Source organism: Heterocephalus glaber, unplaced genomic scaffold (assembly GCF_053883595.1).
Source record: "Heterocephalus glaber isolate CG9 unplaced genomic scaffold, H.glaber_assembly_v1.0 deba00001472, whole genome shotgun sequence".
Classification (NCBI taxonomy): domain Eukaryota; kingdom Metazoa; phylum Chordata; class Mammalia; order Rodentia; family Bathyergidae; genus Heterocephalus; species Heterocephalus glaber.
In genome coordinates, this window is record NW_028258315.1 from 90,632,475 (window position 1) to 90,658,270 (window position 25,796).

Genomic DNA, 25,796 nt, shown 5'->3' on the forward strand with positions numbered 1-25,796 from the left:
GCACAGCAAATGAAATCACTGATGTTCCCATTCATCTGGCATATTATTCCCCTTGGATATGAAATGACTCTTCTCTGGGCTGCAACTAATGATCACCTTAACTTCTGATGCTCAAATTTGTGAGCAACTAACCATGTTGGTTCATCTTCTCTGAAGGACTTTAGAGCTTAGAGTGCAGGTCTGGAAAGCTGGAGCTGATGCCTGGTTTTGGCTCTACCACAACTGTGATGTTTCACAGAAGCCCTGCTTCCAGGTCTCAGTCTCTCCAGTTCCAGCATTAAATGCACAAAAGAACCTCCACCACCACCACCACCACCTCCGCCAGGATATTTGCATTCTTAAAAGGCAAAAGGAAGAAATCAGACAGCTGTGGGGCTGCTTGCTGGCTCTGTGACCTGCCACCTGTGTGGCCTTCAGGAACACCTGCTACCACTCTCCTCCACACTTGTCCCCCACAACTGAAAACTGTCAGTTAAAAAAAAATCTAAGAATCATTTTGGAGTTAATTTTTGGAGTAGAGGAACACAACATGTAAGACTGGCCTCAAGGGGGAAAGGTAAGAGCAGGATCGCGGGGGGCCCTGTTATGTTTCAGTTTCCCTAATATTTAATATTTAATCTCTTAATATTTATGAGCTACCAAACAGCAAAAATAAAGGATGATTACCTGCATGGAAGAGGGATTCTTAGTGAAAAAGGAACTACTGAAGGACCATGCACCTAAACTCCCATTTCTGGGCATCTTGGGGAAACATCTGTTGCCTACCTGCATCTCCATGAAGTCCTCCAATGCCCCATAAACAGAGGCCCACCCGGGTCACGTGACCTCCCTGCCTAACGTAGGAAATGCTGATAGTATTTCAACTCAGGTTGTTTGACCACAAGGCTCATGCCCTTCCCATAACCCTCTGGACTGGGAGGCTCAGTTTGAATTAATAAATATTCATAAGTCTTTGGGGGGAAATCTCCCTAAAATTAGTCATAATGTAAAATAGAGGAAAACAGGATTCCAGCTAAATAACCGATTCATTTACATACCAATTCTCAGAAACTTGACTACTGTAGAATGTGAAGATCACCAGTAGTGATTTGTGGTCAAAATATGTTGATCTTGTTCCCTTAGATAGTATACACAAAGCTCTGGCCAGAGAGGAGAGAGAGAGAGTATGTCTTCAATAAACTGCTTGTTTTGCTATGGCAGGCTTTCAGCTTGGAGATTAATTCCAAATCCAACACAGGTCTCTGCAATTTGCACCTAGAAAATTTCAAAAATATACATTTTTCTTTTAAGTGTTAGAATTTACACCAAAAAAGAAGCCTTAAAAAGAAAAGATAGATTTAAGTGTACAGAGATTAAATTATTTCCATGACAAAAATACTAAAAATAAAGTGACAGAATTGAAAAAAATATTAGAATATATGCTAATCACCAGGTAAATAGTAAATACATAAAGAGCTCTTTTAAATTATTTTTGTATGAGTGTGCCAATAGAAAAATGGGCAAAAGTCCTTAACAGACAATTGGTGAGTAATCAAAGTGCAAATTAATGTTTTTGTGTTTTACTTATCAGACTGGTTGATTAGACAATAACAAGTAATGGTAAGAATATGATGCAATTGACCCCTTTGTGCACTGCTGGATAGCAGCAATTAATACATTTTAGAGTGGTAAAATGTATGAAAACAATTTATATGTCTATTATGTTTGAATTGTTTTCAACAAGCATATATTGCTTTGGCAATAACAAAAATAGGTATTAGTTGTGCTCACTATAAATGATAAGGAAATAATCATGGATGTGTAAAAATGCTTAGGCAAAATAAGTATATGATAGAATTGATAATAAGGACAAAGATCGGTATGACAGAAACCACTAGCTGCTATACAATAGCCATTGTTCCCCCTTTTTTTCTTTAGCAACAGAACTACTTTAACTCCCCTTCCGCCTCTCTTGCAGCTAAGTGTGTCGGCCAACTACAGGAAAGCAGAACCACTGCGTGAGACTTCTAGAGAAATAACTGAAAGATGCTGACTTGGCTGGGGAGGAACCCTTTGAATTCTTCCTTACTTTCTCTTCTATACTACCTAGAACTTGGTCATGTATTAACCCTGGACTGCCCAGCTCTGGACTATCTCACATTAAAGAGAAATAAATATCCATCTTGTTAATGTCACTGTTTGAAGTTTTCTATGAATAAAGCTGAATTTATTTCTAGCTAGTAAGTTGTTGGTTTCACAAGTCCAATGGCTGAAAACTAGTTAAATGGGTTACATGGAATCCACATGGTAAACAGACATTTGAAACATGATATGGTTATATGGAATCAGAAGAAACCCAGAATAGCAAAAGAAAGCCAATGTAACAAAATCAAACCAGGTGGGATCACAATCCCAGACTTGAAGTTATACTCTAAAGCTACTGTGATTTACACAGCATGGCACTGGCACAAAATCAGGCACGTGGATCGATGGAACAGAACAGAAGAAGTAGAAACAACCCCAGGAACATACAGCTATTTAATCTTTCACAAAGGAGCCAAAAACATACACTGGAGGAAAGATTGCCTCTTTAATAAATGGTGCTGGGAAATTGGATATCCACACACCAAAGACTGAACCTAGACCCATATATCTCACCATGTACTGAACTAAAATCAAAATGGATCAAAGATCTAAATGTTTAAAAAGAAACAATCTGCTGGAAGATAAAATAGGTACAATTCTTGAAGACATAGGTATAGGCAAAGACTTTCTGAACAGAACCCTAATGGCCCAAGAAATAGTACCAAGAATCAACAAATGGGGTCACATCAAATTAAAATCTTCTGCATAGCAAAGGAAACAACCAACAGAGTGAAGAGACAATCTACGGAATAGGAAAAAAATTTTTGCCAGCTATTCCACAGTGGACTAACATCAAGAATATACAAATAACTAAAAAACTTAGATCCCTGAAATAAAAGACCCAATCAAAAAATGGCCATCTGAAATGAATAGATACTGTACTTCATAGAAGTACAAATGGCAAATATATACATGAAAAAATGTTCACCATCACTGACCATCAGAGAAATGCAAATTAAAACTACACTGACATACCATCTTATCCCAGAAAGAATAGCTATCATCCAAAAATCTAATAATAGCAAATGCTGGCAAGGAAAAAGGAACTCTACTACATTGTTGGTGGGAATTTAAACTAGTACAACCACTGTGGAAATTAGTATGGAGATTCCTCAAAAAATAAGTAGAAATGCCATTTGGCCCAGCTAGCCTCTTCCTAGGTATCTTCCCAAAAGAGTTAAAGTCATCATATTATAGGGATACATGCATACCCATGTTTATAGCAGCACAACTTACAATAGCTAGATCTTGGAAGCAGCCTATATGTCCATCAACAGATGAATGGATAAGGAAAATGTGGTATTTATACACAATGGAGTACTATGCTTCAATAAAGGTAAACTTAAAGCATTACTAGGTAAATGGATGCAACTTGAGAACATAATGTTAAGTGAAGTAAGTCACACACATAAGCTCAAATATGAGAAACACTATATACAGAGTCTGCCAAAAATATGTATATACACTTCAGCAGTTCACTGTACTAATAAATGTCTGGAAGCTCCTGGCCACCACTTTGCGTACTTCCTGTAATTGTAGAGGCCAAAGGTAACTTGTATTGATCTCATGATGTCTCAATAAATTTAGTATTAAAATATTTATAAAGCTTTTCTTTTCCTGAAGTGTTTATACATTTTTTGGTGGAATATATACATATATACAAATAAAAAGCAAAATAGAAGAAAGTTAAATAAGATGTAGGGAGAAGTTCAAATACTTCCCCAAATTACATAGTCTATTGTTTCAAAAATATTTCAATATATCTGCTAATTTGTTCCATTTATACTAAAGTTATTAATAAAAACCTCACCGGGGCTTTAGCTCAGTGGTTCCACTGCCTGCCTCGTAAGCACAAGGTCCCAAGTTTGATCCCTGGTACCAAAAATAAATTAATTAAATTTAAAAAAAAATCTCTAATAAAAGGGTTTTTGATACCCAAAAGGATTCAATCTAGGAGAATACATTTGTTGAGCATGAGCTTTCAGTTTTCTACTTAATTTCCTTTTACTGATTTAAAATAAAGAGTTGGGCCGGGGATTTAGCTCAGTGGTTTCGCCACCTGCTGCGCAAGCACAAGGACCCATGTTTGATATCCGGTACCAAAAAATAAAAATAAATAAATAAATAAATAAAATGAAGAGTTGTTTCCATCATAATTTAAAATTTTTAGGCAAAAAAATTACATAGAAAAACGTTCATAATATATTGATAATTGGCAAGTTTAAAAAATGCAGTATGATCCTCTTTTTGCAAAAGAAAAAGAATAAGAAAATGGACACTCAAGCATTGAAAGAAGTCTGACAACTTATACATTAAAATGTAACAACAGTTGTCTACTAATGGTTGGACTGAGTAGTCAGCTTTTTTATACAAAATGTCTAATTAATAACAGGTATTATGCATATGGCCTCTGTGAGACCCTAAATCCCACCCGAAAATCCATTTACTTCCAGCTAAACAAAAAAATTTAAAAAGGAATATTTAGCAATTACTCAAGGCACTCCTGTGCCATGGCAGAGGGGACACGCAGGGGTAAAGGCTGCCTGTAGGAGGTATATGCACTCCTGCAGACCACTGAGAAACCGCTATGTAAATTAAAGCTGAACATTTCCTTTAAAGACCTGAAGGGTTAAATGCAAAAGCACATTATTTTTCAGTGGCCATATGTGTCTCTAAGTAAAGGAAGGAGCCTGCAGAGATGCTTCCAAATGTTCAAAGGACAAGTTTCCAGGTCTACAGCTGTGCTTTATTAGAGGGCTGCAGTCAATACTCATAAGAATTTGGCATAACTTATTCAAGAAAATGTTGACGTTCATTGAAAGCAGATTTATTATATATGGGGTGGGGGGATTGATCACTCGCCCTATGGAGCACAGAAAGCAAACAGTCTAACGGAAGGATTCAGGTGCTCTCTGCATCTTTTTAACCTTGCTAGAAAGACTCAGTTTCCTGAGACGTGAGCAGTGGTGACTACCCAGCTGAAGGGAGTTACCCGAGGGCCCTGTAATCAGCACATCTGCTCCACAAGGCCATCACTAAAGGCCTTCACAGAGGCTCTCATCCTGAGCCTACTGTTTTCCAGGGTTATGAGTCCTTGCTCTAACATCTTCTCTTTTCCCAAAGAGCAGCAATGAACTGGCCACAAGGACACATAAGCAGCTCCTCTGTACTGCGGTCGAATCGTTTTTTCAATCATGTGAAAATCAACAAGAAAAAACCATTGGGGTTTCAAACAGCTTTATGCTCCCATCTGGAGTCCAAAGAAGGCTCATTTAACTTAACTCAGCCACATTTTTCAAACACCTGGTCCTTCACTGGCATTCTGCTGAAAAAAAGTTCTTCCAAGACAAGAACAAAATTTCAGTAACCATTTAATGATTCATCAGTGCATGTGGTGAGAATATTCACTGTCCCTGTGTATAAACCCTTGTGGTGTGGACCTTCAGAGCTACCGGTGATAATAATTTATCACCACTGTGACCACCTCCCCTGTCACGCTGCACAGGGGGCGCTTACACTTTGTGCCAGGCAGTGACTAGATACATCCTACACCAATAAATGCTCCATCTCTGAAATGAGAAAACAGACTCAGAGACATGAGGTCTCTTGCTCAATTCATACAGGTGGTAGGTGGCACAATTAGGATTCATGTCTACATCTACTTGATTCTTTTCTTCACACCAGACCTTTTCATTTTAGTCATAAAATACCCATAAGGTGGGCCAGGGATGTAGCTCAGCAGTACAGGGCCTGCCTGGCAAGCGCGAGATCCTGAGTTCAATCCCTGCTACCCCAAAAAACAAAAACTTAAAAAAAAAAAATATATATATATATATATAAAACATTAGGTTTGCCATTTTAGCCATTTTAAGGGACATTGAGTATATTCACAATATTATATAATTATCACCGCTATTTCCAAAATTTTATCACCCCAAAACAAGCTCACTGACTTCTTATTCTTTCTCCTTCAGCCCCTGCTAATCTGTGCTCTACTTTTTGCTTCTACAAAGCTGCCTATTTGAGCTGCCTCATATAAGTAGAATCACACAATATTTGTCTTTTTGTGTCTGGATTCTTTCACTTAGCATAACGTTTTCAAGGTTCATCCATGTAGTAGCATATATTAACGTTTCATTCTTTTTTATTGCTGAGTAACATTCCATTGCATGTATGTACCACACTTTGTTTAACCATTCCTCCATTGAGGGGCAGTTGAATTGTTTCCACATTTTGGCCACTGTGACTTATGTTGCAGTGAACATTGGGGTACAAATATTTGTTTGAATCCCTGTTTTGAATTCTTTGAAATATATAATCAGGAATGGAATTGCTGTATCATATAGTTAATCTATGTTTAACTTTTGAGGAAGGTAGAATTCCTCTACATATAAAGTCTGGCCCAATTTTATATGCATAACACACATATGCACAACACACTCATGGAAGAGAATGAATTAGACAGACAGACCTTGGTTTAAACCCTGCCTGCACTACTTAAACATGTTGGAACACCACCTCTCTGGATTTTATTTTCCTCATGTGTAAAATGGAAATGATAAAACCCACCTTGAAGATACAAAAATTTGAATTGAAATGAACAAAATGAGTACCACCTTGCTGGCCAGAATGGGCAGTGGATAAATAGAAACTACTTTCCTCAGTTTCATGAAACAGAGGAAGGAGAAACCTGTGGCTCTGACATATAAAACATAATGTTCTTTAGGTTCAATTCACAGATGATGGAGAAAAGAAAAGTCACACCAAGACAAGTCAGGGGATTTGGGCTACCACAGGGAGGGCAAGATCCATAGCAGACTAGTTCTGCCTGAGGTGCCGATGAGTGGGATGACACACTTGGCTTGTCATCATTCTCTCTCTCTCTTGCACTTTTGCTATCGCTGAGGGGCTATGGATCAATCAACCCAGATATTCAATAATCTTCCTGACTGCATGTGGCTTTAAGCACTAAACAGCTAAATCTAATTTACCCAGAATACAAAAACCTGCAACATCTCTGCAGACAAGAATGAAGTCCTTTAACACAGAGAGTATTTTTTAAATATATCTGTGGGTGCAAAGTGGTTGCGGCCAGTGAAACTACTGCTGTCTTGAACAACATAAATAGTCTATGTGGCCAAGGATTCTTTTCCCTTTCTTGTTCCTTGTTGACCCCAATGAAAGGCTAAGGCTGCTCCCTATTCTGATTCTGTTGCCCTTGAAGAGATGAACAGCCAGTGTCGAAGAGCAGTGATAACTTGCATCCAGAGGGCACTTCAAGAAATGTGACTTGATGAGGGTGATTAACTCTGCTGAACAACTTTGCTCTGGGCTTATATGCATATAATAGCTTTCTGTTCCATTTAATAGATAAGGCTGCTTAATACCATCACTTCTTCATCAATGTCAATTTTGCAATTTTGACCTTGCTTTGTCAGTTTCCTTTGACCTTTCTGGAAGACTGCTATAGATGGGTCTTCACTTTCTTTTGGTAAGGCATGAAAACATACTGAGAGACAAAATATATACTTAGGACACAGAGTTGAATGCAACCCATGGGCCTCAATCACTAACTATAGCCCCAGGGAGCAACCATTTTCAAAGAGTCCAATTCTCATCTGAAACCTAGAGACTGTGTTTCTCTTTAAATGTGAAATCATAGCACTAATCAGACACCTTGTGAGCTGCCTCAGTGATTTCCTCCAAACTGAGAGTCTCTATCTTGGCTACTCCCCCATCACCGAGGCCTCGAGAAGGATGAAGATATGCTACCAGACACTGACTCTCCTGATTTTAGGAACCATGACAAGGCTCAATGCATCATGTTTTGTCTTTTCTTCATTCCACTAAGTCTAAAGATGCAGGCTGACATTTACAGCATGTGAATACAACTGCAACCTCCATCTGTAAGCAGAAAGTAGTTCATTAAATACATGTCTGTCGGTAGTACAGCTTGAACATAAAGTCTGGAGTTTGATTTGGCCCTGCAGTTTTCTAAAATGATAATGAGCTGGTTCATGAACACACTCATTATGTTCATCCAGATTCCTTCAGGAGTAACCAGGATAAAAGCTGAGACTGACAGAACCTACTGCCGGATGAACAGGAATCCCTGCCCTCACATGCCTGAAGTACATGTTGGTGTGACCAAAATGCTTTGCTCCTAATCTTTTGAGCTGTTCCTTCATTAGGCAGGTAAAGCTTGCCCTGTCTTAATTTGGTTGGAAACAGCATGCACACAGTTTGTATGTTAGGAAGGGCAATGAGCACCCAGAATGTGACTGAAATATTATTGCTCGGCTGATTAGAAAGTTTCAAAGCTGCCTGGGTCTGCTTTGGGCATTGTTAAGGGGAGACCGCTCTCCTCCAGGGTGCAGGGGGCAATTTGTAAGCACACAGAAGAGGACTGGAGTATTCACGGCAATTTCCCTACCCAAACAGACTTTTAAGGACAATACCAAGTAAATACCATTATTGAGGGGGAGGTTTAGAACCCTGAAGGTTTTCAAAGAAATTTACATTTTTAAGTTCCTCAATTCAATAATTTTATTCTCTAATTATGTGTGAACTAAAATATTATTTGAGATCTTTTCATTCATATATTCAGCAAATATTTCATTTTAAAAATTATATACATTAAAGATATACTAGTCACTATATTGGTGTCTAACAATAAGACAATAAGAAGGTCATGTCCTCTCTACAAAGAGCAGTTACAGCTTTGTGAATGGAAAGGATAAACAGGTACAATAATCACAAGTGCTATGACAAAGGGGTGTGCACACAGGATGTAACGAGATGCAGCAGATACCCTAGCCTAGTGTGGAGACTGAGAGAGAAAGATGAAGAAAAGCTCCTAGAAATGGTGAGAACCACACCGACTCTTGAAGGCAGAGCAACACTGGCTCTGGACTCTACAGGGCTGGCAGAAAACTTGAGAGAAAAAGAAATAAACAAGAGCTTGGGCCTATAGGACATAGTGAGGGGGGCACAAGACTACCAGTCCAAGAAGACACCTTGACATCTTTCCAGAGACTCGGCGTTCAGCATGAAGGCTCAGAAGACTCAGTGATAGATCAGCATTTTGCAGAGAGGCCTCTGTCTACTGTGGGGTGAATATCTAAATCCAATATTTGAACTTGGAAGCCAAACTAAATGCCATAAAGTCCATGAAATAATGTTTATTTATTACACCTTAGGAGAGTCCTCTGGGAGTCTTACTTCAGCCAAACTTGCATAGAAATGCGATTTTCTAGTCTACAGACCAATGGTGCTGAACCTATGGCATGTATATCACAGCAGGCTGTTTGTTATCATTGAAAGCTCTAAAAGGTTCACCATCACTGCTATAGACAATCTGTGATAAAGAAGGGGAATGGAGGAAATTGAAACCCCAGCAGCAGTACCAATAACAGCTGTGATTTATGGAATAATGATTGTGTATTTAACATATCATCCCTCAGCACTCACCACAGTCAATGGGATAGGTATTATGCTCCCCTTCAGACAGATTAAAACTGAATTTCTGAGACATGAAGTGTTTGTCCAAGGTCATACTGCTACTAAGAGATGTCGATGGTGCTGGAATCCAGGCCTTTGGAACCCAACAGCTACATCCTCAACTTTTAAGTTACTTGGTTGAAGGGAAGGGACCACTGGCAACCTGAGAACAACAGGAAGGGGACACTGGAGACTGTAAACATGGTGGACAGAACACATGTTATTATGATTTGGATCTGAAATATCACACAAAAGCCAGGTGCTAAAGGTTCGGTCACCAGCCTGTGGTGCTTTTGGAAGTTGGTGCGACCTTCAGGAGGTAAGGCCTAGTTGGAGGAAGTAAGTCATTGAAGCCAAGCCCTCCAGAAAGTAAGCCTTGCTCCTCCATATATTCCCTGCCACAAGTGCTCTGCCTTGCCACAGGCCCAAAGCAACAGGGACAAGTGAGTAAGGACTGAAACTTCTGAAACTGTAAACCAAAATAAACTTTTCAACCTTTTAAGCTATCTCAGGTACAGTAATTCCCCAACTTACCAATGAGTTCCCTTCCGGGAGGACATTTGTAAGTCCAATTCATTTGTAAGTCCTACAAAGTGAGTCTCACATACCTTTGAAACCAATATACAACATAAAGCATTAAAAAAACTTCCCATGTTCCATGATCTTGTCCTTATTATTTAGAATTGTGCCAGTGGTTGAAGAACTCATGTTATAAGAATAAGCGATGTTTACCATCTTTTCCCCTTAGTCCAGTCTCTCAATTATTTTCACTTTTGTTTCCATGGTTATTGCTTTGCGTTTCCTAGCAGTCCCCTCCACATCACCACTGCTTTTCCTCTTGCTTCCGGACATCCTGGGCTCTGACTGAGCATGGTACTGCTGTGCACCATCGCACTGTGCAGTAAGCACCCAGCAGCACAACTGTGACAATGTCCGGCAGACACGTGAGCTACTGCCATGATTTGTTTGCAGCTATGAATTTTCATAATCCGAGGTCCGTTCATATCTGTGAAAGTTCACATTTCAAATGTTCGTAAGTTGGGGACTTGGTGTATTTTGTCACAGTGAAAGAAAGCTGACTACACATGTTTAATTTTGTTCCCTCCCAAAACCCCACTAAAATTATGATGGAAAGGTACAAATTCTCTGGGATGGAGAGAATGGAACAAGAGATAATAACATAATTTTGATAGCTAAAAGGGATTTAGCATTCTAGAGAATGCTGAATCCTAAGTTAGCATTTGGGAAAACAGAGAATCAAATCCAGGACATGGAAAATCCTCAGATGAGAGAAAAATCCAGCATGTCAATGTCCAAATAATAGTACTTCTACAAAGAGAAAAGGAGTGAATGAAAATGTGTTGTTGGCTTTCAGTCATGATAACAAGTAACTAAGATAATCAACTTACACAGATATGTTTATTTTGGCTCACAGTTTTAGAGGTTTTGATCATGGCAGGGTGGTGGCAGAGCAAAGCCACTCATCTCAGGGCTTGGAGGTGAAATGAAGAGAGAAGGAAAGACTGGGGTCCTCCAGGGCCCATCAAGGGCATACTGCTAAGGACCCCAAAACCTCCCACTTAGCCCCACTTCCTCAACTTCCCACCACTTCCCAATAGCACCACACTGGCAACCAAACTTTTGCCCCATGTAGTGTCCTTTGGGGGGACTCTAAAGATCCAAACCATAGCAGAAAATGAAGTCAATTATTCAAGAATATTGCTGAAACTAAAAAGACTCATCACATGTCCAACATAATGGAAGAAAATAAATCTGCATCCTATAAAATATAGAGACTTGGATCAAAAGAGAAATCTTCTAAGCTTTTAGTAATAAAAACAGTCACATGAAAAGGTCCTGGAAAAAAAATAAAGGTTCTGGAACCAAAATGGTCTTAGACTTCTTAACAACAACACTGGAAGCTGGAAGACAATGAAATGGTCTAAAGAAACATGAGTTCCAACCAAAAACTCTATACGCAGCCAAAGAACCAGTCAAGAGAGTAAAATAAAAAAGAAATACATCTTTTTGTATTCAAGGTCTCACTTTTTTTTTCCTGTACTGGGGATTGAACCCAGGGCCTTCACACTGAGTTACAACCCTTCCTCTTTTTTCATGTCTTTATTCTGAGACAAAGTCTCACTGAGCCACCCATTCGCTCAGGCACGGCTCAGACTTGGAAGGCTCCTGTCTCAGTCTCTTCCCAGAGGGCTGAGATCACAGGTGTGCGCCACCACACCCACCAAAAAAGTTGTTCTCCACGCGTCCTTCTCCAGGAAACTAGTAGATATAATCCATCAGAACAAGGGGGAAAGTAAAGGATGAGAAAGGCATGGGGCCCAGGAACCAAAATAAAAGGGAAGGCTGAGGCTGAGGGACAAGGAGCAGCTGCACCCATGAAACAGTCATGAACCTTCCATGCAGAAGGCCGCCAACCTTGTGTGCTAGAAGGCTCAGAAGAGGCTTCCTGGAGAAGACAACTGAGAGAATCCCCATGTGTCAGATGCATTAAGAGGAGACCTGAACATTTTCTCATGTGTCTGTTGGCCATTTGTGCTTCTTCAGAAAAGTGTCTATTTCCAGTTGCCCACGTTTGATTTGGTGTTTTATTTTTGTGGGGGCATCTAATTTTTTCCAGTTCTATTCATATATTCTATATATTACTCCTCTGTCCAAGATGTATCTGACAAAAAAATTTTTCCCATCCTGTAGGCTGTCTCTTCACTCTGTTGGTTGTTTCCTTCGTTGTGCAGAAGCTTTTTAATTTGATGTAATTCTATTTGTTGATTCTCGATGTTATTTCTTGTGCAATTCATGCATACCCACATTTATAGCAGCATAACTCACAATAGCTAAATCTCGGAAGCAGTCTCTATGTCCATCAACAGATGAATCGATAAGAAAATATGGTTATTTATACACAAAGGAGTAATACTCTGCAATATAGAAGGATAAATTTGAGTCATTTATAGGAAAATGGATGTACGTTCAGACCATAATGTTAAGTGAAATAAATCAGACACCTAAGCTTAAATATTGCCCAGTCTCCCTTATGTGAGAAGCCCAAAGTAAAATAAATAAAAGAGCAAAATCCAAGAGAGATAATAGGAAGCAGGGAGACAGATCTTTTGCAAAGGGGAGAGGACCAAGAGATGGAGGGAGAGGGGACTGAGTGCAGAGGAAGGAGGCAGAAAAATAATTAAAATGTGTCACGTACGTGCACCGCCTCACCACAGTCAATGCAGTCATTATGTGCTGCAAACATGCGCCAAAAAAATTTAAAAAGGGCCGGGGATTTAGCTCAGTGGTTCCGCCACCTGTTTCACAAGCACAAAGTCCTGAGTTCGATCCCCAGTACCGAAAAAACAAAAACAAAACAAAAAATTAAAAAAGAAGAGACTTGAAATATGCTACACAAAGTGTGGTTGGCCAAAAGGTCCCTCTAATAAGTATGCTCTAGAAATGTGTCTTATAAATGTATTGTCTCTAATAAGTTAGACATTTTTTTTAAAAAGCTAGTCAATCATCACACATAGTTTGAGGAGCATTGATTTAGACAATGGATCAAATCAGATATAAGTAAATAGAACACTAAAGCAAATTTTAAAACAAACAAGACAATTATTAACTTGAAGAAAAATGTGCAGGAAAAGAAAAGTAATTATAGTCTTCTACATGATTGAGTTCTGAAAAGCATGTAGAGTCATAATAAGGTAAACACTGAATATTTATTTAACTAAAATTATAAAGTATCATGGGAGGATGGGAAGTTAACATGTCTGGTAGAGATGGGAAAGGTTGGAGTTAAATCCTCATTTTCCCTGGAGAGAAGTCAATACATACAGCAGAAAAGAGGCAATGGCACAACCATGTTATTTATAAATCTGAAAGAGCAATTTTTAATCAGCTAAAAAATATAAAAGTGGTTCCCTGTGGGGAAGAGAAATAAGAGCAAGCAGATAAGGACAACTACCTTTCTTACAAATCCTTTAAGAACTGGTTGTCTCTTTGAAGTATGGGCCTGGATAATTCCAAAAATCAAAATTTGTGCTCTGAATCCAGCGAGTGTTGGAGCCAACAGTTTGGCATATACAATATTTGCTGGACAGTAAGACTGCCTAGGCCTAAATATTATTAAAGACTACCACATAACCCAATATAATAATCAATGCTCATAAGAGGAGGCTATGCTTCAGGTAATCTGTTTAAGAAGACAGTTAAGTATATAGCACATATCAAAAAGTTATCTGTTCAAAATGGTGAAAGAGAGGGGGAGGGAAACAGATTTAGTACTTAGAGGGGTAAATTCGTAGCCAACTAGAAAATATCTCTTTCCAAACCAAATCTTTATATCAGGGCTCCAGGTAATATATCGAAAGTTAATCTCGAATATCAAGCTACTATCCTGAATAAAAGGTTTTAAGGACAGTCTATCTAGTGGTTAATTTTGACAACTTTAAATAATTTAGAATATATACTATATTCCTGAATATACTGTCTATATATTGTAAGACATAGGTTCTTAAAAATAAACTTCTGAGGATGTTTAATTAACCCTGCATTGTAATACTGAGGCAGAAAGTCCGTTCTGTATTCCCTTAAAGGTTGTCTCTCTACTATTTTGTACAGGTTTTGAATATTATGAATCTATCCTAAGCTCATCAAAATTTACACGTGACATTATATCATGATCCACAGTATTACAATTAGGCATTATTAAGCATCCAACTACATTCTAGCCATTGGAACAAATACTGTACAAAGACAGAGACAGGCTTTGCCCTGAAGGACTCCACTCTACATAGACGGCAGGAGTAATTCAAAGAGAACAGAAAGAACACATCAACTGTGAAAGGCAGTATCATTTTTATCCTTGTTTCTTTGAAAGAGAGAAAGTGATTTAAAATGCTGAAGAGGGCATGTCTTTGTTCGCAGAATCATAAGATCAGAGAATTTAAGAACATGAAAGTGCTTTAGAGGCCATCTAGTCCCTGAGCATTAGGGACAGGAAAAGAAGGAATAAACTCCATGAAAGTGTATGCAAATGTTTCCTGTGTTTTCCTGGGGACAGGATCCTGGTGTTCTTCAAAGGGACGTGGGCACCTTTGTCTAATCTAATTCATTGACATGTTTATACAGTAAGTCTCTGACTTACGAGCATCCGAGTTGCAAACTTTCACAGGTGTACTGTGTAAGACTCGTTCTGTTGGATTATGAACAGATCTGACTGATGAACATTCTCCTAGAATAGAACTTGTTCAGAAGTTGGGGGCTTATTGTACATTTTAGAGCTGCTAGAACTCAGACTTCTAGCATAACTTTCTATTTACAAACAGGGAAAAGAAGGCCCTGAGGAGACAAGTTTCATCTCAAAGGCAACTGAATATTGATTTCACTAGAAGATCAAGGAAGAGCCAGGAAGGGTTCTCAGACTCTCAGTCCTAGGTGCCTCTAGTGTGCTACCTCTGTTTAAAAAGTATGACATGTAGCTGATTTTAGTCACATAGGTTAATTTTCAAAGACTGGTAAGTCGTTTTTATATAAAATTTGTTTCTGTCCAAATGACCAAGCTGGAAACCTGGGCAGCATCTCTGACTCCTCCCCTCCGATATCTCCTCCTCCAATATCTAATCAGTTATTAAGTCTTACCCGTTCCCAGTCCAGGTAGCTCTGCGATCACCTCCCCACTCTGCCACTCTGCTTTCAACTGTAAGACCTCCTAACTGGACTCCTTGGAGAGGCTGACTAGCAAAAGATCCGAAAAATCCAGAGTCCACTTGGCTGGTATAGAGATGCATTTAATCCAATCAACCTGGGGCAGAATTGGCCACCACACAGTTAGTAAGAGTTGAAAGATGGTAGAAAAACGAGGGTTAGTGGTAAAAGATTCCCAGGAGAAACAGAATGCACTCAGTTGCTGTAAGTCCCAATCAAAGTACAGATAACCCTTGGTATTAGAGGGGACTGGCTCCAGGGTGCCTCCCGCAAATAACCAAATCCATGGATGCTCAAGTGTCTTCTATAATAGGGCATAGTATTTACATATAGCCTGCAGGTACCCTCCCACATACAGTATCTGTCTAGATTACTTATACTACCTAATACAATATAAATGCTACACAAACAGTTCTTATGCGATATCGGTTAGAAGTAATGACAAAGGAAAAGTCTGTACATATTCAGGACAGATGCAAATATTTTTCAAATATTTTCAGTCTGCAGTCGTTGAATGCTCAGATGCAGACTGTGCGGCATTGAGACCAGTTGCTGACAGTGGCAGACAGATGCTGGCTCTAGAAAAGTGCTCCATCTCTCCCAGGAGCTTGGGTGTAATTACCCAGCAAGTGTGTAGTGCCACATACCCCCCAAGTGACATAGAGGCCACCATGGGGACAGAGATCAAAGAGACTCCCAAGCTCTTACCTGTTACTCATCAAAAGCATGCTTTTATTTGATTTTTTTCTGAAAATTGTGATTCTTCAAGTGGGCCTGGGTTTCTCAGGCCCAAGAGGTAACCCAAAGAAAGCTTGCCCTTCATTGTTCACAACTCTGGGTCAAATCCTTCTCATCTCTGTATGCAGGCATGTTAGTCATTGAAGGAATGACTGCCTGAAAGTTGGTCAAAAAATGTTTACTGTTAACCCTAAATTTACTTAGTCTATCTCATCATCCTTCAAGACTGAGGACACCAGGATAAGAGATTTACAAGAACAGTCAGCCATGCCCAGAGTCGCCAATACCCTAAACCTCTGGTCACCGTGCATTCCAGCAGAGCCTCACACGACGGAGACTGCCCTAAACAGAGGCGACCAGCTGTTGGGGACGAAACTGCCCCTCAAGTCGTAAGTATTCTTCCAGAGACAGAAAGCCAGGACTGAGAGGGTGATCAACCAGATCCCAGCCCGCCTCAGCACCCCATAAAACCGGTCTTCATTCTTTTAGGACTGGGCCAGTCTGACCACCTCTTCAGACCCGTGCCCCTTTCGGTTTCTCACACTGAAGCCTTTTTCCTATCTCCTCTTACTTTCCTTTGTTAGAGGGCAGCGTGAGCTTTGCCAGGGCTGTGCTTCCTCTTTTTCCCTTACTCTGTATGTGTCGGGGGGAGACACTGGGGATTGAATGTAGGGCCTTTCCACTGGGCTACATTCCCAGCCCTTTTTTTTTTTAACTTCTTATTTTGAGACAGTGTCTCATTAATTTGCTAAACTGCCCAGGCTGGGCTCAAACTTGTGATCCTACTGCCTCCACCCCCCATCCCGAGTATTGGGGTACAGGCCTAGACCAACATGCCTAGCTTCTCTTCCTTTTTGTTTTTTGGTACCGAGGATCAAACTCAGGACCTTGTGCTTGCAAGGCAGGTACAGTGCTGCTGAGCTAAATCCCCAGCCCTGCTTCTCTTACTTTTTAATGAAAGCTCTTTCTTGTAAATTCATAGTATTGCTTCAGTTTTAATTTCCATTATCACTAAAACAAAGACCCATGTTAGCCTGTATCACACTCAGATATCAACTTGTTAAATAACGCTATCTTGGTCCTCATTGTCCACCTAATAACTTTGGTTGCCTGAAGTGGATAAACTGTTCCTCATACTTAGGTAAGTGACTTCACAACATGAGATGGTCTTTTAAAAATGACTTCATTAAACCTGTAATTTAATATTTCCGATTAGAACTAATTAGTCCTGTAATCTTCAGGACAAGCTGCATACATTTGTAGTATGGCTGGTGGGCAGAGCAAGATGGCAGCTAAGATCCTCTTGTGATTTCTCCCCACAGACATAACAAGTTTAACAGCTATTCACACACCAAACTATCTCCACAAGAGCTAAGGAAATCAAGTGAGAGGCCACAGTAGCCGCTTTTAGTGTAATAAAATGAAAGACACATTCAAGAAAGCAGGAAGGAAAGAACTGACTGTGTTACCCTTCTCCTAACTCCAAGCAACCCCGCTCCGAGAGAGGCAGAGGGATCTCCCACGTAGGGAGGGAGAGAGAGCTGAGTCCAGGCCTTAGACTTCAAAGCCAACACCAAACCCAGCGGGGAGAAACTCAGTACTGGGCAAAGGCCCAGCCCACCACCCTCACCCCTCACTGCCAGGCCAGCACCCATGGCCTGAGCCACTGGAACTGTGTTAGCTCAGGTAGCAAAAAAGACTGTCTCTACCACCCCTCTTCTAACTTCAGGGGGCACAGTGGGAAGCAGGACCCCACCCACCCTGGAGCAGGCGCAGATGCTAGCCCAGGCCTGCTGCAGTGAGATGAGTACCTGGTAGAAGCTGAAGGCCTGTGTACAGGCCAGAGCTTCTAGAGCCTCTTGACCAGCTCCAGCATCAGGCAGAGACCTCTATGCTGGCAGGACAGACTCAACTTCTGGCCTACATCATTTCCAGCTGTGGAGTAAGTCCCTGGCACACACACTCTTCTCCTGAGTCTGTGTAGGTCCCTATGGGTGTGAATGTCAGGTGTGGCTCAACTCAGTGGCAGCCTTGGTGGCCAAGGGACTATCTCCCCAACCCATCTCCCAAACTCAGGCAACCCAGCCATCACCAGGCCAGTGCTCTCAGATGGAGCTCTAGAGCTGCTCTGGCACCGAGCATGTGAGGACAGTGGAAGAGATTCGTGTCTTAGCCTACATCACTGCCAGTTGTTCCATTGGGCCTCTGTGCACCCCTGAGACTCTGCAGGTCCTTAGGGCTGTGAGACTAAGCCATGACCCAGCTTAGCCTCAGCTCAGGTGGCCAAAGAACTGCTTTCACCAACACTACCTCGGGCAGCATACTATAGGGCAAGACCCCACTTGGTAGGGGTAGGACAGGGTGGTCCTACCCAGGGACCACAGGCTTTGCCCTGGCATTTGGTACTGAGCTGGTGAAACCTAAACCTGGGCAGATCCTAGCCGCCCAAGTCCCTCAGACCTCTACTCCAGCTAGCATCGCCTTTGGCTTGTGGCAATAATCTTGGACCACAAGTCTACCCCAGCAATAGGCAGCCCACAGAAGTGTAGGTCTTAGTCTTATCCCAGTATTGTGCTGGTCTTTGTAGGTTGTGGGCTCAGGGTGTGACACGCTTTGGTGCCCATAGGTATGGCATGGGAGCCTGCAGCCAGCCCAGCCACAGTGACTGGCCAGAGGTGGGGAGAATCTCTCAATGCCTGACCACCAGACAAGGCACCTGGGCAGAGTTTTGCAGGGACTAAGCACAGAAAAACAAGCAGTGCATGGCCTCACTAAAATGTGGAGTCTAAAAGTTGATCTCATAGAAATTGAGAGTAGAATTATGGATACCAGAGGCCAGGGAGAGTAGAGAGTGGGGGATATGAGGAAAGGCTGATGATTAGGCACTAAGTTACAGTTAGGTACAGTAGAAGCAAAACGTTCTTGTGGGCTATTGAGTATTAGGGTAACCACAGTAACAATAATGTACTGTACGTTTTAAAAAGCTAGTGCTCCTCTAATCCCAGAACTTTGAGAGGTTAGGCGGAAGGATCCCAAGTTCAAGCCCAGCCTAGGCAAGAGTCTATCTCAAAATTTAAAAATGGTTTGGGAATACAGCTCAGTGTGAAGTCCTAGTTAAATCCCCAGTACTGAAGAGAAAAAAAAGCTAAAAGAAAGAATTTGGAAAGTTTTCACCCTAAAAAATGATAGATATTTGATGAGATAAATGTTTGACCTAATTTAAACATTATTCAGGGTATATATGTATTAACACATTACATGATAGCTAATTATCAATATGCACAATTTTAGTATTTTTGTGTATCAGTTAAGAATAAATTTAAAATACAAAATGTAAATTTAAAATGAGTGGACAATATAGCATACTGGTGAAACTATGTGATTTATTCCAAACTTGGTATTTTTCAGTTTTTAAAGGTATACTAAAATTTGATCAAGTTGGTAAAAGTTTGTGGAATGTCTGAAAGAATATGGTTTATGACTTTTAAAATTTTGATTTATTATGTTTACAAGAAATATTTCAATGCTTAGCAAGCTATTAGAGTTGTAAATCTGCTCAACTAGGAATTTGAAGTGCTTGAAAAAAGTCAGATACCCTAAATGAAAATTTACTTAGTTAATTGTATAATTAAGGATAATTTTTAGGGGAATTTAATACCTATTCCTGAAAGTGTTTGGTTTTGCTCACAACTCTAATTTAAAAACCTACAAGTGTAAGTTGTTCTCCCTGACGATGAGAGGCTGAATAAACAAACAGGCCACGGCCAGACCATGGGCCTGCAGCAGTGACTCTCCAGGCAACAGCCCAGCAGCGAGCCTGCTATAAACTGGACTTGCAGGAAGTCAGACTCTGTCTCTAGTAACAACTCAAGTCATCAAACAATAACTTTTGTAACAAACAACCCAAACTGGCCAGGCTTCATGAATAACTGACAGCTTTCTCAATTTTGGTCACTGCTTCCTATTTAGGACCAACCAGAGAAAGCCGAATATGCACCTCTAACAAATCATATAGATGCTCTGCTCCTACTTAGCCCACCTGCAGCCTCCAGCCAGGGCACACCAGAACCTTCTCCCGTTTTCCCCTACACAGCTTTCTCACTCCCCTGATAGCCTTGGAGTCTCTACCAAAATACAAGGGAAGGTGGCTGCTTCCCCGACTAGAGGAGACTCATAATAAATAGATTTTACTTTTCTCATCTGGCTGGTCTTTGCTTACTTCCATAATAAAATTTTATCTGGACGTTAATCTTAACAGACCCTAGAGTTGGTCTCTCCCATTCATTTCATGCTATGGCCAGAGCCTCATTCATGCAGTTCCTCGCTCTCCCTTGGGATTCACTCCAAATTCACACAGACAACAGCCTTTCCCAACTCTGGCCACCCTGTGTCCATGCCCCTCCTCTCTGCCTTTCTCTCAATGCTATGGCTAGGTCAAAATTTGTTCAGGTTCTTGTACTCAGGACCCCTCTGTCATCTGCATGGTCTGGCCAACGCCTCCTTTGGTAAACTTCATTTCCTCTCCTGCCTGGACTCCTCCCTGTCAGCACTTGGCATGCAACTGTAGTCTATTTCTTATTTTTCTGCCCCTTGACTACAAGCTTCACAAGGGAAGAAGCCCCAGATGCCTTGCTCACTGCATTCCTATCTGCTAGCTCAGTGCCAGGCACACGATAGGCATTTGATAAATAAACCAGCCAGTAGTAGGTAGAGTCCCTGACAGGTATCCTGTGACTAGGAGCATTAAATTGTTGTTTAATGAGTTATTCTAATGAAAGTTTTTATTAGTGCAAAAATCCACACTACCTCCAAAGGGGAGAAATTATATTTAGCTCTTTCAACCCAACAAACATTTTCTGAATGCCTCTGAACATCAGTCCCTAAATCAGGTGCTAAGGATAAAAGAAACTAAGACAAGAATCCAGTTGTCAATGATCCTGTTGGGTATTGGAGGTACAACTATGTTGTGCTCCCTGTCATCAAACGACTCACACTCTAACGACAATGACACAGGAAGACAATCACAACACATGGAGTACAGTAGAGGGCATGGAGAAATATACACAAGGTTACAAAGAGCACACGCTGTACCCACACAAATCACACCTATCTACCTTCCTCTCAATACATTACATTTTCCTGAAAGGTTGTGTGCAAACTGTTTGTAAAGCAAATCATTTGAAATGCCTCCAAGCTACCTCTCTGTTTAAGGAAATGTTGTGGTGACTCTTTTTATCAATTCCTAATTTAATTCTTTTGTAAATTTGACAATTAAAAAGAGTAATCTTTTTTGTTTTGTTTTGTTTTTTGGTACTGGGGATCGAACTTGGGACCTTGAGCTAAGAGTAATCTTTTTTCAAAAAGTAGATCATAATTGTGTTACATCCTGAGGAAGCATAAGGGCATGTGTGGGGGAACAAAGTAAACTTTAAAAGGAGGAATTTTGACCAGGGATTTATCTCAGTGGTTCCGCCGCCTGCTTGCAAGTGAAAGGTACCAAGTTCGATCCCTGGTACCAAAAAAAATAATAATAATAATTAAAAAAAAATAAAAGGAGGAATTTTTTCCTTTGAGTTTCCTTGTCTGTATTTTAGAATACAGCCATGTACAGCTTAACAATAAGACATGTTCTGAGACACGCATTGTTAGGTGGTCTCATCCTTATGTGATCATCAGAATGTATTTACGCAACCTAGATGAAAGAGGTCAACCTCTTGACACAGCCTCTCGATATAATCAAGAAACAAAGTAAATCAGAGATGTAGGAAGCTGCTACCAGCATAATATGACATAGTAACCTTTTTATAAGTAGAGGGAATATACTCCAAAATAACAATAAAAAGTATACTAAACACATAAGCCAGTAACAGTTATTATCTTTATCTAGTATTATGTACCATACCTAATTGTGTTGTATTTTACCGAATTGGATGAGCAGTAGGTTTGTTTACATCAGCATCACCACTAACACGAGAGCAATATGTTGCATGATGCATGTTATGACAGCCATAATGTCACAAAGTGATTGTAATTTTTCAGTTCCATTATAATCTTATGGGATCATCAGCTATTTGGTCCAATGTTAACTAAAATGTTATTATGCAGTGTACAACTGTTCCCTATTAGAAGAGGTGGTTGGGGTGTGTGTGTGTGTGTGTGTGTGTGTGTGTGTGTGTGTGTGTGTGTAGGGGAGGGTTACCAGGTCTAAAGGGTCAAGGTTGCCCTCTCAGTGCCCACTGAGTCACCTCCAGTTACCTGACTCACCTGAGCAAGGTCCAAAGGCACAAGACAGCTCTCCCATTACACCTTCCAAGGAGAATTTAAACCCAAGCGCTGTTACAAAAGCCAAGGGAGATCCTTCCTGGGGTGTTAGGGTCCAGTGACCAGGAAGCAAATTCTCCTAATCTTCAGCCGTCTGGCATTTTAAATTTCACTGGACTGTCTCACAGAGAAATGTGAAAAACGTGACTGAAGACATGTTGCCTTTGAAATGTAAGCTCCACAGGGTGGACACAAGCAGGGGAGCCGTGCTCCTGGTTTAGATTGGAACTGTGTTTATGGTTTCCTTCTAGTACGGACTTGAGACTTACTTTCTCTCTCTCTCCCTCCCTCTCCCCCCCGCCCCCTTTCCTCATAGTGATAGGCAAGACAGCCACTCTCTGAGAGCACTTGGATGGAAGAAAGGAGGAAGTTAGGTTTGGGTTTGCGTACCAGATATGACACAATGAGAAGAAATTTACTACTCACAGGTCCCGGAGGATATCTTTATGAGTTGTGATCACAAATACAGTGAATGCTGCTGCTGAGTACCATACAACAGAAAGGCAGGCTTATAAAAACATCACAGTGTGTCCTCATCCACTTTATTCACTGGATCTGGCACCATCCCAGGCCTGGCTCTTCCTCAAAGGTACTACAAAACAAGACCTTCAGAACTGCTTCAGAAAATGGCATGAGGCTCTAGGTTCCAATCCCAGGACCATAATCAATAAATCACATAAATTATTTGAATTCCTACCGAGTGCCAGGCCCTGCAAGGAAAGTGCTACAGACAGATAAAATCCCCCTCCTGGAGCTTACATTCTAGAGTGGAAGCAGACAAACACAGAGAGCAAATAAACACGTATTTTAGTCCTGTGATAAAGTGTAACAGGGAAGACCTCTGTAAGGCGTGGTGCTCTGGGGAGGCCTCTTGGGGGAAGTGAAGCTTAGAGGGCTTCTGGAGGATGAGAAGGACTGGCCTATGAAGAACTGAGATAGGGGGTTCCAACAGGAGAAAGTCCCAAGGCCAAGCTGGCTGGTGCGAAAGGAGCTGGGGCCTGAGTAGGATTGAGACAGGGTTAGCAATGAGGCAGGAGCCAGATCATGCAGAGCCTTATGGGTCATGGAGGAGAACCTGAGTTACTTAGAAGTTGCCAAAGAATCTCATGCAGAGGAACTGTCTGAGCCAATTCATGTGTACGAGGACAACTCTGGCCACAGGAAATAGGATCACAGGATCATTTGGCAAGGACAGCTACTGGTACCCCAGCATCCTGACTCTTATCTTCCTTGCAGGCCCAGTTATATTATATTTCCCATGCTCCTTCAAGGTCACGTGCAGCCAATATAATAAGAGCAGAAATGACATCAAGGTCATCAAGGGACATCAAGGGTACCAAGACCAATTCAGGGGCAGGCGTGTAAGTAGAGACACCAAGTAAGCATCTGTATCACTTCAGATTCCTTTGGATATAAGTGATGAAGATCTTAAATTGGCTGAAGCAGAGTAAAAAGCCTAGAGGTAGGTCTAACTTCAGCAAAGCTCCATCCAGGATTTAAACAAAATGAGTGGGACAAACTGTCTCCTTCAGTGACTCTCAACAGCTCCAGCCTGACAACCTTGCAAAGCTGAGTCCTGGCTTCCTTCTGGTTTGTCATGTGTCCACTTCTGAAATAATACCTATGGTCAAGAGAGCACATTTCTCTATCTTAGACTTATGTCCAAGGTTTCACCCCAGGAACCCTAAATCCATTGGTCTGAGTGTAAAGGAAGGGCACTATAACTGCTAGGATAGAAACAACTGCCTATGTCAGAAAAACCCAAATAAAAGGGAATAAACAAAACAAAATTTATTTCTTTCTCACTTAAGACAATCCTAAAGGTAGAAAGTCCAAAGCTGTTATGGTGGCTTTATAGTTCAGTCACCAGGAAATTAAGGATCCTTTACATTTCCTGCTCTACCATCCAAATACGTGGTCTCCATTCAGAACAGTCGCTGAAAAGCTCTAACCATCATATTTGCATTCTAGGAAGAAAGAGGAAGGGAAGGGCAAAGGGCGAAAAGGGGTTCCCCTTTTAGCTGAGTCACCTTCTTTAGGGTGCCCTTCTAGAGTGTTTCCTGGTACATCTGCTTACATCCTATTGACTAAAATTCACTCATATGGCCTTGCAAGGTAGGTTAGAAAATATTGTCTTTATCCAAAGGACAAAATACCAGGAATAAAAATCAGGATTGTGTTACAAACACAGAATGGGTACTGGATGGATACTTGCAGTCTCTGAGGCAGGTGTAAAAATGTGTCCTGGAGAGGCACCACCAATGTATGCTCCGATCCCTTAGGCTCCAGCTTCTTTGAATGTCACTAAGGAATAGAGACCAGTTTGGGGCATTCCTGGAGCGGAGTGAGCTAAAGGCAACAGCATCTGGGCTGTGTCAACCTAAATGAGTATGGCTCTAAACTGTCTGGTCGGAACCTTGTCCTCTCCTCAAAATGGATTCAGTGACACCTTTGCCTCACCCAGATTCCTTCCCTCTATGACCATCCTGAGCTTCACACCTATACTGGGTAGTAGGGTTGTATTTGAAATGGGATATTAAACTCTGAAGTTGACAAAGAATCTAAGAGAGAATGTCTATATGCCCTTTCTTCTAAGTTGCATGTCTGCAACCTACACTGCTGGTGCCTAGTTATTTCAATACAATATTACTTGTTGCTCAATCCAGAATTCAGAATCCCACATGGTGTACAACAAAAGCTTTCATGGAAAGAAAGATGCTCACACAGACTGTGTATAGCATAACCATGATAGTTAACTAATTGTGTCCACTTGAGTAAGAAATGCCCAACTAAATTGGATCAACATACTTCTGGATGTGGCTAAAGGGATTTACTGAAGACAGAGGATCCATCCTGGGTGTGGCACCAGCCAATAGGCTTGTCACTTGAAGGAAATAAAAGGGAAATGAAGAAGGAAGGCTTGCTTCTGTTTCTTCAGAAGAGCTCCAGTCTTCACCTTCACCTTGGATGTCATCTCCTGCTTCCAGCACAGACTCTCAGCCTCCAGCACAGAACCATCAGCCTTCCACCACAGACCTTCTGGCCTCCCGATATGGACTTGCACGGGACACTACAGTGACCTCCAGGCCTTCAACTGGATCCTTTGGATCTCCAACTCAAGGTCAGACTTTGTGCACTCTTCCATACCTGACTCTGCAGGTGGCCATTGTAAGCCTATCTTGTAAATCCTATATATTTGTATTTCTTGCATTAAATCTGTTTCTCTAGTAAGCACTGACTGATACAATAACCTTACCACCAAGGATAATATCTATGTGATTTGCAATCCCTAGGAAAACTGATGTTTCCCAGCAGCCTGTCTTAATTAGACAATATGTGACATTGGCTAAGAAAAGGATCGGAAGAGTGTTATGGGAGTCCAGAAGAGAGGAGGACAT

General features: G+C 41.0%; 1 protein-coding gene across 11 annotated transcripts in view; it reads right to left on the reverse strand.

Moving 5' to 3' along the window:
- Positions 1-25,796, reverse strand: part of Cacna2d3 (calcium voltage-gated channel auxiliary subunit alpha2delta 3) — a 1,090,211-nt gene that overhangs the window by 983,246 nt on the left and 81,169 nt on the right. For 8 of the 11 annotated variants that reach the window (XM_087181525.1, XM_087181521.1, XM_087181526.1 and 5 more), the window contains one exon: positions 1,038-1,254. The exons of 1 other annotated variant lie outside the window; for it this stretch is intronic. The gene's annotated coding sequence lies outside the window, so the exon portion shown is untranslated. Of the gene's footprint in view, positions 1-1,037; positions 1,255-9,594; positions 9,788-25,796 lie in introns of all 11 variants that reach the window. 2 more of the 11 variants (XM_087181519.1, XM_087181527.1) reach the window with 1 other exon arrangement.